The following is a 6299-nucleotide window of genomic DNA, read 5'->3' on the forward strand; positions in this document are numbered from 1 at the left end:
ACATCACTGCAAATAAGGTCAGGGTCTGGGCACAAATCTGAGTCCAAGACTCCCTCTTCCCGGCAGTAGCCCCCAACCCCCTTCAGCAACTTTTGAGCAGTGACCAGCCTATGCCACTGATGTCCAACAGTGACTCTCACCCCACTGGCAATGGGTCTAGGTGCCCATAAGTTAGGGAAGGGGGTAGATTAAAATCACCTTTCTGTGGCTGAGTTTACCTCTACAACAGGGGAAGAGAGAAGAGGAGGGGACTAACATTTTTGTGTACCGAGTGTCAAGCCCTACTCTAAAGCAGCTAGAGACACTGATAACTTATATACACTTAGTAACCACATGCATGGATAAAGGTTTTTAGAAATACTCAGAGAACAGCTTTTCCCAAGCTCCAACAGGGCCCTTTCTGGGGCATCCCCAAGACTCTTCAGCTTTACCCTTGGACTAATGAGTTTCAGGGACAATAAGTCTTACCGTTGCCAAATGTCCAAGCCCCACGCCCAGCCTCAAAACCCACTGGCAAAGAAAGAGATTTGCAGAGATTGCCTGGGAGGGAAGGGCTGACAGTAATGGGGCAGGAAGAGGAGGTGTCTGTCTTCAGAAGGCGCCACCACTGCTAGTAATTAATCTTTCTTTGCAGCTACCACCTTTGGGGAAAATGCTTTATTTACCCATCACAGAACAAACTGAACTGTAACTGGGGTTTCACAATATTTACAGCTGATTCCTGATTAAATGCTACCTTCTCAATGAAGCCTTTCCTGACCACCTTATCTAGCCATTTCACACTCTTGTTTCTTTTATGTCACTTTCTGAAACTTGAAATTATTTCATTTACTCATTTGGTAAGTAATTTTTTCTTTGCTTTGTTTATTTTATTTTATCTCTCTTGTTTACCATTATATCCATGTCCTCTAAAATATTGCCTGGTACATGACAGTTGCTTAATAAATATTTGTTGAATAAAAAAGATATTTCAAGTACGGACTAATGTTGCAGCCAAATTTTGACAATTTCTCCCCTTCTGGGGTAAGGGGAATATTAGGAATTGGGGGTAGGTGATAGTAGGGGGCATATTGAAATCTGGGGGTCAATGTCTCTCATCTGATGCTCCTGTTCCTTTCTCCAGTGTCCCAGCCCCGCACCCCTCTCTTCCTGGGATCTCACCTGCTATCCCCAGTATTCCCTTGAGCACTCCCAAAGCCTGCCCCTTTCCATCTGAGATTTGGCTGCTGGGTCAGAAGAGAATGGTGGTTGGAATCAGCTATGGGCCAGGCTGAAGGTCCAGGACCCCTGCTCCCTAGCCAGGCCTGAAAGAGCCCTGATCTCTCGCAGGGGGCTCCATACCCCTGATACCCCCTACATAACCTTAGCAAAAGTCTCAGATCCCTTTTCTACTCTGCAAAGATTCCTCCCAACAGGAAAACAAAGATTTCTGGGACCTCTGGGACAACATATCACCATGCCTCTGCCATCAGGCTCAATGTCCCCTCCTGACTTACAAACGGAAATGTTCTGTTAACATCATTCCCTCCTCATAGGTCGGTGGGCAAAGCTGGACTCTCCAAGTCCTTGGCAGCAGGGCCAATACCATTGCTCCTACGTACGATGCCTCACACTCACCTTCTCCCCATTGCAGGGCATCTCTGGCTGCACCTGCTCTACCCCAGCTGCTGGGAATTGGGCAATAGAGCTGCTGCTCCCAGCCTCTTCCTCATCTTTTCTTTTCCTCTCAGCCTCTTCCCAGCAGTAACCTTCAACCCACTTTAGCAATTTTTGAGCAGTGACTGGTCCAAACCATTGATGTCCAACTGTGACTCTCACCACACTGGCAATGGGTCTAGGTGCCCCATTATAGAACTTTCCTGGGATTCTACCTCCTGAGCATGCAGTCACCCTCCAGCAATCTCCTCAACAACTTCTCTCCAGCTGTCAGAGCCCTGTCTATATGTCCTACAGATTTTTCTGGGCCTGCTTAGGGAGACAGAAGCTTTCACCCAAGTCACAACCCCCCCACACCATCCCCTGAAAACCCATAGTGAAATTCTTCAGTAGTTGTATTAGCAGGGTCCTGCACTGACCTGCTGGTCCCGGGAGGAGTCTCCCTCTGGCTTAGCAGGACTCTGTGAGGGGAAATGGCACATATACTGGAGGATAGTTTTTCAGCTTGGCCTCCTCTTTCCCACATAGCTCTAGTCCCCCTCAGAACACCCATAGATCCATCTATCCCAGAAGAGAGCTTTATGGCCCCCTTTCACGGCTGTTTCCCCATTCACTTGCCTGCCCCAGCAGGGCTTAGATAGCATATGGAAGCCTCCTCCGCCCCCGGGGACTAGGCCGGCAGAGTCTCCTGCACTGCAGCCAGCCCAGGCTGAAGCTCAAGTTCTAGGCAGGAGCTCAGAGGAAGGGCTGTGTTCATTTGGGAACCCAGGCCTGTGGATATGTTGGCCACCCTGGTGCCGGTCATGGGGCACAAGGTAACTCTTCTCAGGGTACCCAAGATAGAGCTGGCCTTGCTTCTCTTCCACTCACTTAAGGTCTCTTCTGCTTGTCCTAAATCCTTCCTGCCTGGGCTGAAGGGAGAAGCGTGCCCGTACTTGGGCATGAGCGCCCCCTGGAGGCCGCAGGAAGCAGTGCACTCCCACCCTTCAACCAGATGCCAGAGCCCTCAAGTTTTTCCTCCCTGAAACTGTCTCTCCACAGCCTTCCTCCCTCACTCCTCTCAGCCCCACTGTGCAGCCTTAGTGGCATGTCCCCTTTTATGCTCCTTTCCCTTCTTCTGCAAACCTCTGCTGTCCAAAACGGGTTTGGGAACCTCAATCTCTTACTTGATTTCCTGGGGAATTCTAAGCCCAGAAAAATTCGACTATCTCCTTTTCTATCAAGTCTTCTCATCTACGGCCGTACCACCCGAACGCGCCTGACCTTGCCTATCAAGTCTTCTCAATCTTCCTAACCAGCAGCTTTTTGACTTCCCCCAGAGGGGGTCTGAATGTGGACCTGCAAATGTCTTCATGGACAGAGCCTCCTTCTGCATTGCCAGGGGCCAGTCTGAAGCTGGACACTGACCCACTGTCCCTTGGAATGGCTGTGTTCAGCTTGCCCTGCTGTTGATCTGAGCTCTCTGACCTCAGTCATTTTCCCTAGGGCCCACTGGGTGCAGGGTGTGCTGGGCCTGATGCCTGTGGCTGTACACTCCAGGGAGCAGAGACTGGATTCCCCCTTTCCCTAGGGTTAGAAGGCTTAGGGATAAAGCTTCAAGCAGCCAAAAAGAGCTCGCCCCTCTCAACTGACCCCTCCAGCATAAACATTTTCTCTTGCTGTGTCTGCAATGGGCCTTCGGAATAGTCCATTCTTGCTTCTTTATGAATAAATTATAATATGCTTATACTGGGCATATGCATGTGCCTGGCACTGTGCTAAACACTTGATATGAATTATTTCATTTCGTTAAATATATATATATAGGAATTTCTATGGTTTAGATGCTTTTTTCACCTCCAAATACACATGTTGGAAGCTTAATTACTGACAAGGCAGTTTAGAGGTGGGGCCTAATGAGAGGTGTTTAGGTCATGAGGGTTCCATCCTCATAAAGGAATTAATGCTGCTATAAAAAGGGGCTTTCAGGAAGGAGTTCTCTCTCTTCTGCTCTTCTGTCATGTGAGAAACAGCATTTGTCCCCTCTGGAGGATACAGCATTCAAGGCACCATCTTAGAAGTGAAGACCAAACCCTTACCAGACACCAACATGCGGGCACCTCGATCTTAGACTTCCCAGCCTCCAGAACTGTGAGAAATAAATTTCTGGTGTTTATAAATTACCCAGTCTCAGATATTTTGCTATAGCAGCTAAAACGGACAAAAGACAGTACTATTAGTTCATTTTTTGAATGAAGTAGACAATATTAGGTATCTTAGCTCAATCACATTGTTAGCAGTGACTTAAACCCTGGCTGCCAAACTCCTCAGGGTGGTTCCTGTCCCTAACAAGAGATGTGCAGGTAAATGTTTAACAGCTGCTCTCTAGGAAAAAAAAAAAGCACTGATTTGTAATACATGCTGATTTTTGTGGTGTGAATACTCCAACCAATGACCAACTTTAAGCTACCAACAAGACATCACCAAACACAGAGTTGGGAAACAATGTGCAGTAATGTACTACTATAAGGTATTTCTACCACACGGATATGGTAGATATAAATAACTGCAAGAACACAGGTAACCAGTAAAATATATTCAAATTATTAGGAAATGATGAGTTTTGAGTATTTGTTATCTTTGGTTTTAATAAAATATATTTAAGTTTATATAGTTTAATTTTTAGTAATGGCTGTGTTTTAATAAGCAGCTCTCAAAATTCCTGAAAATCCAACAATCAGCTCTCATGAGCCAGTAGGCGCCACCTCTAGCACCCCACTGTCCACTGTATTAACACACAGAACAAGGATCTTATCTGCTTTATTTACTGCTATATCTTCAGCACCCAGAACAATGCCTGAAATACTGTATGTATTTAATATTAAACCATGTTGTTCCTACTTCCTAATCATAGATAAAATCTGTCCATTTCTCTCTGCCTCCTTAGTAGTGCAAACACCATCTTTTCTTGTCCGACCACTGAAACAGCCTCCCTGTTTCTCCTTTCCCTCTGCAATACATTCTTCCTAACAACTACAGTGATCTTCAAAAATATATCTGAGATCACCTTATGTTCCTGCTTAAAACTCCTTTTCTTGAAGATAAAAGTCAGTTTAGTTCTAACAACCAGGAAACACCACTATTAACATTTTATTATCTATTCTAGCCTTTTCCCACTCTTACAATATCCTTCTTAAAACAAAGACAGGATTTATAAAACTTTCTTTTCCTTAATATTGTATCTCAGACATCAACATTTTTTAAAGATTCATATAATTCCACTATATGTTTAAACAAAACTTTATATAACAATTCCCTGCTGATGGACATTTAGGTTTTTCTGAGATTTTCTATTATAATATAAATAAAGCTGAGCAATAGCTGGGTACATACCTCTTTGTGTAATTGCCCAATATTTTCTCACAGTACAGTCCTAGAATTGGAAGACTAGAGATGATTTCAGTGTATTCAGTCTTCAAGAGGGGCAGTTTAAAGATGTTGAATTGTTTTGTTTTTCATTCTCACTTCTCATCCAACCCCACAGAATCACTGTCCAGCTTCCAGTTTGTTTCACAGGGCATCCCTATTGCTTAAACTGCTCAGTGGTTTACTGAATGTACAGCAATCTTACTCCAAACCAAATCCAAACTCTTTACCTAAGTGTCCAACTTAGGCTTAACTTTCCAAACTTGTTTTGTTCCTCTTTCCCTCTAACCTCTTCCTCTCCAGTCACCCTGGCCTCCTTTCAGATCCTCAAACACAGCAAAATCTTAACCCCTTAGGAACCCTGTACCTGTTCTTCCTTTGTCTGAAAATCTCTACTTCCTTCTCGAGCCACCCCCCTCCAAACCTGCAGGTCATTGCTTAAAGAGACCTTCTTTGTCTACCCTATTTAAGACCACATTCTCTATCATTGTACTCTATTCATTGCCTTCACTGCTTGAACTCAAGCTATTAACTGCACATTTTGTTCTTTGCGTTGCTTGTCTGTCTCCTTTCCCCACCAAACTATAAGCTCCAAAGGGCAGGGACCATTTCTGTCCGTATTCCCAGGGCCCATCACTCTGTCTGACCAATAGTAAGTCTCAACAAATACTTGCTGAATAAATAAATGAACCTGCAGGCCACGTAGGACTGTTCTGAGCACCAGACAGCCCTATATGAGCAGGGTCTGAACACTTGCAGGATGACAAAATAACTTTCTGACCTGTCCCTGAATGGGCTGTTATGACCCCCAAATCTATGAAGATCTTCATGACACATATCTTCTGAGTCAGGGCATGGTCTCCACTGTTTACCACTTCCACCTACTTGAGCCCAAGGCCTGAATTGGAAAGACAATGCCCACTACGCACGCACACTTTTAACTCTGACTCAAACATTACAAAAGCGATCCATGTAACCAAAAACATTTGTACCCCTGTAATACACTGAAAAAATAAAAACATAAAAGATTGTAAAATATTCTAAAGATGAAGACAAATGTTGATATATCTTAAATGCCCAATTATAATAACTTGAGTTCAAAATCCAAAGGAAAAAAAGAAAAAAGAAACAAAAAAGATGCCCACTGTGGATGGATTTAGGAGGAACCAAGTGACCTCACCTTGAGACACCTTTTGCATGGCATAGGAAGACTACCTAATCTGCTATGTACAGAAGTC

This window comes from Eulemur rufifrons, chromosome 6 (assembly GCF_041146395.1).
Source record: "Eulemur rufifrons isolate Redbay chromosome 6, OSU_ERuf_1, whole genome shotgun sequence".
Taxonomy (NCBI): domain Eukaryota; kingdom Metazoa; phylum Chordata; class Mammalia; order Primates; family Lemuridae; genus Eulemur; species Eulemur rufifrons.